We start from the raw sequence: 10,696 nt of genomic DNA, 5'->3' as shown, positions 1-10,696 counted from the left end.
GGACACCCTTTTTCAGCCGTCTACATAAGCCCTAATTGTATTGCAATCAGAAGCTCTAAATGCTTGAACGGTCGAAAGCTTAAATCTGTAAGTAGCAACTACAAAATGACATGTAGTTTATGTACTTTCCCTATGAGCATGAATATCTTGAGCAACCATTCATAGAATATTTGTAGCTATGCAAGCTTAACCTTGATTGTTTCTTTCTAACGATAAATGATAGATACAATCTGCTAGTAATATAATGAAGATCCAAACTTAACTAGAATTGCTTCTAGCATTATTTATAGCCCAACTAACCTTAGCAGACCAACTCATAGATATTTGGCACACCCTTAGGCATCTTAGAAATTAAGACCAAATGATAGCACTAAATCTGCACTTACAGGAAAGGTTCTCTGTCACATCCCTTTTCGCGCACACGGAGGTAGGGCTTTTCCAATTTAAGTGACGATATTGATTTAGGGATTATTTTATTTATTTTCAAAGTCACCACTTGGAATTGAGTTATGGTGTTCTAAGTCACCTTTTTTTTAATCCCTAATCAAAAGGAAATAACTCTTTATATGGTCTGCGAACTAGAAATTCAGGTAAGGAATTATGTTGACTGAAGGGAAGGTATTAGGCATCCCTCGAATCCCGTGGTTCTAGTACGATCGTTTTTATTGACTTATACTTACTTTTAAATATTTTTGGATATATTTTTATAGGCTACAATTTCGCTTGCATTTTTATTGTTGAACTTTTATTTGGTCTCACCTCAGATGCGTAGCCGCATTCTTGGTTTCGATATTTAATAGCTTTGAAGCATAACTGTTTTATTCTCTCGAGTGTGTTACCTAAATTCTATGTCTCACATCTTGATTTCAATTAAATAAAATATTTATGAAAATAATTTTGTCAAGGTGTGTCCCACATCCTTGATTTTCTTTTAAGTGTTTCAAAAAAGATGTGTAACCACATTTTTAATTGAAATAAATAATAAATATTTTTTTACATGCCTAAAACCCATCTAATGTTATAAGAAAATATTAAATAAAATCAAATAAAATAAAATAAATCTAAACTTCTAGGATACAATATAAAATTTTGGATTATTTTGTATTTTTTTATTTTTATTTACTCTTAAAGTTAATGTTAAGATTATGCCTACACATATTATATTTTTTATTTTTATCTTAAAGTTAATGGCAAAATTAGGCATGCACATATTGTAATTTCTTATTAATCCAAACAAAACAATGATGAATTGCTAAAATAAATCTCATTCTTTGTTTGATAAATAAAATAACAATAATTTTTTAGCCGAATAATTCCTACTTTATCATTATTGGTATGTAAGTCAAGACAAAAACACCACCACGGCCAGTTTTTAAGAAATAACGGTTAACGAATAAAATTCAATAAATAAAAATAAGGTTTAAGTCATATGTGGCCCCTTGAAGTTGTCCGCAGATTTCATTTGAACACCTCAACATATCTTTGTTCCTATTGAACACTTTATTTGTTCAAAAGTCATTCCTATTAGACACAAAATGTTGACATGTCAAAAATCATGTACTACACTCTCTTTGGGAGCGTAAAACTATTGAAAATATTTTTTTTTCTTTTTGTACTAACTTATATACAAAATTAATAAAAAAGGAAAAAAATAATTTCTTTTGAAAAGGAAGTCTTCTTCCCAACCCAATATTTCGCTCCCTCTGCCATTCTTATCTACCATTTCCATAATCCTTTTTTACACATACACGTCCCACCCCACCCCTTCCACCTATCTATTTCTCTTAACGTCTCCAATTCTTCTTCTGCTTTTTCCCTCTTTTTTTTTTTTTTTTACATAGATCCGCATATTCAATATTCCGACAAAAATCCATTTAATCCGGTAAAATAAATATGAATTAATTTTTTCGAACAAAAGTTTGTTATTATCTGTTATAATTGTGATAAATGATTACAAATGGGAAGTGGATAAAGACAATGAATAGAAGGATTTGATACTATTAAAATGAAAAAGAATAGGTATTTAGCTTGGGTGGATGGTGTATTGCCGACGCTGATGAAAGGAGTAAGATTCAATTGGAGGAAAGAAAGATGTGAGTTGATCAATGGAGGAGAAGAAAGAGGTCGGATGATGGTTAACTGGGCTGCTGGTGCCGGCGCCGGCGCCAATAGAAGGGCAATGGAAGAGGGGATATGGGTTTGAAGAAGAAGACGCGGGGGTGGGGAGGGTAATTCAAAATAATAAATTTTAATTACTTAAAAAAACATTTTGGATTCTTTAAATAGATCTTTTTAAAAAGTTGAATCCAATGCCACGTGTCATCATTTTATTGGTATGTTTATTATGTATAAGCGTTTGAAATACACGCATCTTAATATTTTAAGTGATTGTCACTTTATGTTAAATAGGTATATATTTGTTAAAATTAAAGTGTAAAATAGGTACAAGTCTAACTTAAGGTGTCTAAGTGAAATATACGGACAACTTTAAGGGACCGCATATGACTTAAACCTACAAATAAACACCAATTAAAGCTATCATCATGCATTAAATAAATATATAACACTCAACCCAATATTCATTTCAATTGAATTATGAATAAAGCAAAATTATAAGAAAACTTATCACATAATTATATCAAATTCCATAAACAAATTAAAAGGATAAGGTGAAATTGAGTACCACAACATCTTGACTGAAGCTCGATTATAACGTCCACAAAACTTTTGTAGATTGTATTTAGTGGTATATGTATTGTACTTGTACGAAAGTAATGAGAAAGGAAAGAAAAAAGGTGAATGTGTTATGGTTTTTTTGAAAGAAAAATCATATAAAATGGAATGTTTCTTTTTTTTTCCCTCTTTCTGGCGTGAGTTTTTTGCTTTTGGTTGCTGATTTTGTAGTATGTGTGTTGTGCGTTTTTTTTTCTCGTGTTGTTGTGTGTCGTGTGAGGGGGGATAGTAGGGTTAGTTTTAGGTTTTTATTTTTATTTTTTTATAATATAATATAATATAATAAAATAAAATATTTAAATACTTTTAAACTAATAAAAAATTAAGCAGCTAATAGTAAAAAAAATATTGCTTATTTATTAAACTAAAATAAAACATATAATCCTTTTATAAGTTTTCATTTTTTTAAACAGTTGAAAAAAGAAAAAAGAAAAGAAGAAAAAATAAAAATAAAATAAAACCTACCAAAAAATATGATTATGTTTTTGTTGTTTTCAAATCCTTTAAACTAAAGTTAATAAAATAAGGTAAAAGTCAAAATATTTAATTTAGATTTTTATAAAATATTTAAGGGGAGAAGGCACAAGTACCCCTAGACTATGATCGAAATCTCAGAGACACACCTTAACTAAACTAAGGTCCTATTACCTCCTGAACTCATTTTATATATAAGATTGTACACCTTTTGGGTTATGTGGCACACCCCGTGACTCCACACAGTTGAGGCGCGTGAGAGATATTTGGATGCCATTTAAACCAAAAAGGTGTACAAAATTACAAAAAAAATGAGTTCAGGGGGGTAACAGGACCTTAGTTTAGTTAATGTGTGTCTCTAGGATTTGGGTCATAGTCTAGGGAGGTACTTCTACCTTTTCCCAATATTTAAGCCCTAAAAATGGTGTAAAACTTAAGTTCGATCAATAATTACGTGTCTACATTCTCGATTGTCCAGGTTCTTGCTACATAACACATATTCAAGCAGTTTGTACACCCTATTTCAGCAGTCTACAAAAATGAGTTCAGGGGGGTAACAGGACCTTAGTTTAGTTAAGGTGTGTCTCTAGGATTTGGGTCATAGTCTAAGGAGGTACTTCTACCTTTTTCCAATATTTAAGCTCTAAAAATGGTGTAAAACTTAAGTTCGGTCAAAAATTACGTGTCTACATTCTCGATTGTCCAGGTTCCTGCTACATAACACATATTCAAGCAGTTTGTACACCCTATTTCAGCCGTCTACAAAAGCCTTAATTGTATTGCAATTAGAAGCTCAATACTTGAACTGTCGAAAGCTAAAATCTGCAAATAGCAGCTACAAATTAATCACATGTAGTTTTTGTACTTTCTCCACGAACATGAATATCTTGAGAAACTCTTCTTAGAATATTAATAGCTATGCAAGCTTAACCCTGATAGTTTCTTTCTAATCATAAGTGGTAGATACTATCTTCTAGTAATATTATGAAGATCTAAACTTAACTAGAACTGCTTCTAGCATTATTTATAGCCTAACTAACCTTAGTAGACCAGCCAATGGATTTTGGAACGCCCTTAGGCAGCTTAGAAGTCGAGAAAAAATAAAAGCAGTAAGTCAACTATTTGTTGGTGAGGATTGTTATCTCCTGTATTTAGATTAGCAAAGCAGAAATAATAAAAGATGAAAAGAAAAACACAAAGAACTATCCGAGTCCACAGAACCCACTGTGTGTCCTTAAGAAATTTAATCCCCTCAAGTATCCGAGGTTGCAGATTAATTCCTCCCAAAATAAAATGGATTAACCATTAAAGAAGTAATGGTACCTCAAACTTCGATAATTTCAACGAACTCAAAATGACAGTAACGAATCACACACACAGACACGATCGATCGATTTTGTTTTGTAAGAAATGTATGCAAAAGAAGGGAAGAATTCGATGCAGAATAATGAGAGAAAACCTCTCTATTTATATCCAACAAAGGGTAAAGGTCATAACCCTTTGGAAAGAAGACAACCTTTCAGAAAGACAACATCCTTTCAGAAAGGTCACAACACTTTGGAAAAGGCATAACCTTTCAAACGGTCACAATCCTTTAGAAAGGACACAACCTTTCATAAAGGTCATAACCCTTCGACATAGTTACAACTCTTCAGGAGAGTAACAACCCTTCATTTCCTATTCACACCTTTAAAACCCAACAATCCATAGCTACCTTACTCTCTTTGCCACTGTTCAACATTATTTCTCAAACAAAGGCCTCAAACGGTACTGAAAAGGTAACATCTTGTTGAAAGTCTCTTGTCTTCTCTTTATCTTTTACCAGTGATTTCATTTTTCATTATGACTTAATCATATAACAGAAAGATTTTTCTTTTGATTTATTGACAACATAATAACATGATGAGGATGGTTGAGAAAATGATCCCTTATGTTTGAAATTATCTCTTAAAGATACTTCTGAGTAATTTTGGTCCTTTTAAATTTGTTAAAGTGAGCACTTTAGGTATGTAAAAGACTTGAGAAGTCGATGAATTATTTTTGAATAATCTTGGAATTCTAAATCTAGATCTAGCTATTTGATTTGTCTTTCAACCTATTACTTCAACCTGTCTAACAAAAATATGCCAAAAGGTAAGATTATGCTTAAGGCCTCTTAATCAGAGGTCTCGGAGTGTGGTGGGATGAATGAGAATTGTTTCTTGAATTTCTAAATCTACATCTAGCTACTTCTAGTGAAAGAGAGAGCTGAGACAAAGAAAAATATTCGTAAGTCTTTAGGTATATTCACTATATAAAAGAGAGTAATTATGTTTAAGGAAGATGTTTTTTGTGGAGCTTTGGACTCTTAAACTAATCCGGAGTTGTTTGAGTTGTACGACGTTGTTGGATTGTTGTATCATGGAGGGCAGGGGCTATGCAGAGGCGGGTCACCAGGTTCACCTAAACCCATGCTCCCCTCTCAATATCATATATAGTAGTGTCAAATACAACAAAACTGAGGAAGTGATATGAAGTGACAAAATTAAAAGTATGATTAATTTTCTTATCTTTTTCCTTTGTGGCAGACAAGTGAGGAGGCCCAATTTTCAATAGATGCACGACATTATCACTTTAATTATGATTAGTTAATGTATACTTTCACCTCATTAAATTATTACTTACCCATGATAAGTTGTATTAATTTGGTATTAATATCCAGTGCGGGTGAATTCTTACCGGGTGAGAGGGAGGGGGTTGGAGAGTGCAGAGTGAATAGAAGCAGATCTTTTAGATTTTTTCTAAGATGACGAAAGATTCCCCTCACTAATGAAAATATATTACTATACGCTATTAGAGATAGAAAAGTTCGGTACCAGTTGGTCTCGTTTCTGGATGAACCCCATTTTTACAAGTCATTTTCTTCAATTCAAATCGCAAGTGTACCTTTTATCATCTTCCACTAATTAAGTCCTCCTCTTAAGTTTGCGTGAAAATAGTGAAATTATTGATTATTCTTATCATTTCATCTTCTTTCTCCTGATAAAGTTTTATGTACTTTTTATGCATCAGGTCTTGAGAACTTGGAAAGGAAAAGTAGAATCATGGAAAAACGAAAAGATTATGAAGAAGCAAACAACTCATTGGTATGTTATTTGATAAAGTGAACTGTAAAGTATTGAATTGTAGATATGTGGCTTTAAAATTTTGTTATGTGTCATTTTGGCAGGTGTCATTTCCTGTTCTTCACAAGGACGTTGCCAATGTTCTGGATTTCATGGAGAGATTAAAGAATGAAGAAGATAAAAAGGCTGTTGATGTGGATCTAATTGAAAGCTTGAAATTGAAGCTGACATTTATTTGTACATATGTCCAGCTTTCTTATTCCGATTTGGAAAAGTTTGAAGATATAATGACTAGAAAAAGACAGGAGGTTGAGAATCTGCTTCAACCAATTTTGGCTGATGATGGCAAAGACGTCGGGTGTAAATATGTCTTTACTAGCCTCACCAGTAATATGGATGACTGTATCAGCTTGTATCATCGTTCTAAATCAGATGCCACCATGATGGATGAGCAATTGGACTTCCTCCTCTTGAATCTCTATCATCTATCCAAGCATCGTGCTGAAAAGATGTTTCCTGAAGTGACTCAATATGAGGTTCTTCAGAATGTATGTGGCAACATAAGAGATTTCCATGGGTTGATAGTGAATGGTTGCATTAAACTTGAGATGGTTGAGAATGTCTTACCTCTGTTTCAACTGATGGCTGAGAGAGTAGGACATTTCCTTTGGGAGGATCAGACTGATGAAGACTCTCAACTCTCCGAGTTAGATGGGAATGATCAGACTGATGAAAATGCTCAACTCTCCGAGCTAGACGAGGATGATCAGAATGATAGAGACTCTAGACTCTTCAAGCTAACACATCTACTCTTGAAGATTGTTCCAACTGAACTGGAGGTTATGCACATATGTTATACAAATTTGGAAGCTTCAACTTCAGCAGAAGTTGGACGCTTCATTAAGAAGCTCCTGGAAACCTCTCCGGACATTCTCAGAGAATATCTGATTCATCTACAAGAGCATATGATAACTGTTATTACCCCTAGCACTTCAGGGGCTCGAAACATTCATGTCATGATTGAGTTCCTATTAATTATTATTCTTTTTGATATGCCCAAGGACTTTATTCATCGTGACAAATTATTTGATCTTTTGGCATTTGTTGGAGCACTTATCAAAGAGGTATCAACTCTTGTTTGCGACTTAGAAGAGAAATTAAGGAATAAAGAGAGTACCGATGAGACAAATCGTGCAACCCTAGACTTGCTGGAAAATATTGAATTCCTCAAGGAAGATCTCAAACATGTTTATCTAAAAGTCCCGGATTCATCTCAATGTTGCTTCCCCATGAGTGATGGACCGGTCTTCATGCATCTACTACACATACATTTGAATGATTTGCTGGATTCCAATGCTTATTCAATTGCTTTGATAAAGGAAGAAATTGAGTTGGTGAGACAAGACCTGGAATTCATAAGATCGTTCTTTGTGAATGTTGAGCAGGGATTGTATAAAGATCTCTGGGAACGTGTTCTAGATGTGGCTAATGAGGCAAAAGATGTCATAGATTCAATTATTGTTCGAGATAATGGTCTCTTACATCTTATTTTCTCACTTCCCATTACCATAAAGAAGATGAAGCTTATCAAAGAAGAGGTCACTGATTTACATGAGAACATTTCCAAGAACAGAGGACTCATCGTTGTGAACTCTCCCAAGAAACCAGTTGAGAGCAAGTCATTGACAACTGATAAAATAATTGTAGGTTTTGAGGAGGAGACAAACCTGATACTTAGAGAGCTCACCAGAGGACCGGCAGAACTAGATGTCATTTCGATCACTGGTATGCCGGGTTCAGGTAAAACTACTTTGGCATTCAAAGTATACAATGATAAATCAATTTCTTGTCATTTCGACCTTCGCGCATGGTGCACAGTCGACCAAGAATATGACGAAAAGAAGGAAAGAGGTATCTTATTGTCTTAGATGATGTGTGGGATACTACTACGTGGGATGAGTTAACAAGACCTTTTCCTAATGGTATGAAAGGAAGTAGAATTATTTTGACTACTCGAGAAAAGGAAGTGGCTTTGCATGGAAAGCGCTACACTGATCCTCTTGAGCTTCGATTGCTAAGATCAGAAGAAAGTTGGGAGTTATTAGAGAAAAGGGCATTTGGAAACGAGAGTTGCCCTGATGAACTATTGGATGTTGGTAAAGAAATAGCCGAAAATTGTAAAGGGCTTCCTTTGGTGGCTGATCTGATTGCTGGAGTCATTGCTGGGAGGGAAAAGAAAAAGACAGTGTGGCTTGAAGTTCAAAATAATTTGAGTTCCTTTATTTTGAACAGTGAAGTGGAAGTGAAGAAGGTTATAGAATTAAGTTATGACCATTTGCCACATCACATCAAGCCATGCTTTCTTTACCTTGCAAGTTTTCCGAAGGACACTGCATTAACAATATATGCAATGAATGGTTTATGGCATGCTGAAGGACTTGTGGAACAGACAGAGATGAATAGTGTGAAAGAAGTGATGGATGTTTATATGGATAACTTAATTTCCAGTAGCTTGGTAATTGCTTTCAATGAGATAGGTGAGTACCTGACTTGCCAAGTTCATGATCTTGTGCATGACTTTTGTTTGATAAAAGCAAGAGAGGAAAAGTTGTTTGACCAGATAAGTTCAAGTACACCATTTTCTTCTTCAGATTTGATGCCACGTATATTGACCATTGATTATGATGATGATGAGGAGCACTTTGGGCTATTCAGTTCAAATAAGAAAAGGCATTCTGGTAAACACCTCTATTCTTTGAGGATAAATGGAGACCAGCTGGATGACGGTCTTCCTGATTCATATCACCTAAGACACTTGAGGCTTCTTAGAGGATTGTACCTGGATCCCACTTTTATCAATGTGAAAGATTCTTTGCTGAATGAAATAAGCATGTTGAGTCATTTGAGGTTCTTACGGATTGGGACAGAAGTTGAATTTCTGCCTTTGTCTTTCTCAAACCTTTGGAATCTAGAAACTCTAATGGTTGAAAACGACGGAACAATCTTGATACTATTACCGAGAATTTGGGATCTTGTAAAGTTGCGAATTCTGTATGTGAGTAATTGTTCTTTCTTTGATATGGATGCAGATGAATCAATATTGATAGCAGAGGACACAAAGTTAGAGAAGTTGAAAATATTAGGGAAACTCGTTCTTTCCTATTCGAAAGATACAGAGGATATTTTCAAAAGGTTTCCCAATCTTCAATTTCTTCAGTTTGATCTCAAGGAATCATGGGATTATTTAACAGAGCAACATTGGTTCCCGAAATTGGATTTCCTAACTGAACTAGAAGACCTCACTGTATGTTTTAAAAGTTCAAACACAAACGACAGTGGGTCCTCTGCAGCCATAAATCGGCCATGGGATTTTTACTTCCCTTTGAATCTGAAAAAATTGCTTCTGATGGACTTTCCTCTGACATCCAATTCACTATCAACAATAGCGAGATTGCCCAACCTTGAAGAGTTGTCCCTTGGTCGTACAATTATTCAGGGGGGAGAATGGAACATGGGGGAGGAAGACACCTTTGAGAATCTCAAATTTTTGAAGTTGCAAAGAGTGACTCTTTCCAAGTGGGAGGTTGGAGAGGAATCCTTTCCCTCCCTTGAGAAATTAAAACTGGAGGGATGTCATGAGCTTGAGGAGATTCCACCTAGTTTCGGGGATATTAGTTCATTGAAAATTATCAAACTTGTAAAGAACCCTCAACTTGAAGATTCTGCTCTCAAGATTAAGGAATATGCTGAAGATATGAGGGGAGGAGACGAGCTTCAAGTCGTTGGCTGGAAGAATATCCTGTTATTTAAGTAGCTTTTGAGCATTATGGTTGAAAAGTAGATTGTATTTAGAAAACTTTTAAGTTTTTAACAAAAATTATAATTTTAAACATTAATCTTGTACACCAAAATACTATTCTTATCACTGCTTTCTTTACTATTTTGGCAGATGGATTCATTGATTTATGTTTTTGCTTTTCTGACAATAGCAGAATTTTCTTACTTTTCTGCCACTAGGTATCTCTTTATTTTTTTCTTTGCATTCACACACACAATAATTTTCTTGCTTATAAGCCGTCTGCGGAGGATTTGACGTTTACAAGTTTCTATGGCAACCTCACGTTAACATCAATAATAATTAGATTCACAATCACATATGGCCTGTCCAAACCTCCTTTGTGTCAAACTTGGTCTGAAGTCCCATCTTATGTGCTCAAAGCACAATCGTTCAACCTCAATCAAGGTACTGATTTAAAACGACATTGATACTACTGTCAAAAACCCAACGAACTTTCATCACAAAAGCTAGCCCGTGAAGTGAAGAGGTTATAGAGAGCTTATAAGCACTCATGACTTCCTCTCCTCAGAACATTCAACCAAATTAG

General features: G+C 34.5%; 1 pseudogene; it reads left to right on the top strand.

Annotated features, from left to right (window-relative positions):
- Window positions 1–2,005: 2,005 nt before the first annotated feature.
- Window positions 2,006–10,259, top strand: LOC102586358 (putative late blight resistance protein homolog R1A-4; annotated as a pseudogene).
- Window positions 10,260–10,696: the final 437 nt, after the last annotated feature.

The sequence above is a fragment of the Solanum tuberosum genome, unplaced genomic scaffold (assembly GCF_000226075.1).
Source record: "Solanum tuberosum cultivar DM 1-3 516 R44 unplaced genomic scaffold, SolTub_3.0 scf00411, whole genome shotgun sequence".
NCBI classification, from domain to species: Eukaryota; Viridiplantae; Streptophyta; class Magnoliopsida; order Solanales; family Solanaceae; genus Solanum; species Solanum tuberosum.
Note: the sequence above shows the minus strand (reverse complement) of the source record. Positions and strands in the feature narration are given on the sequence as shown.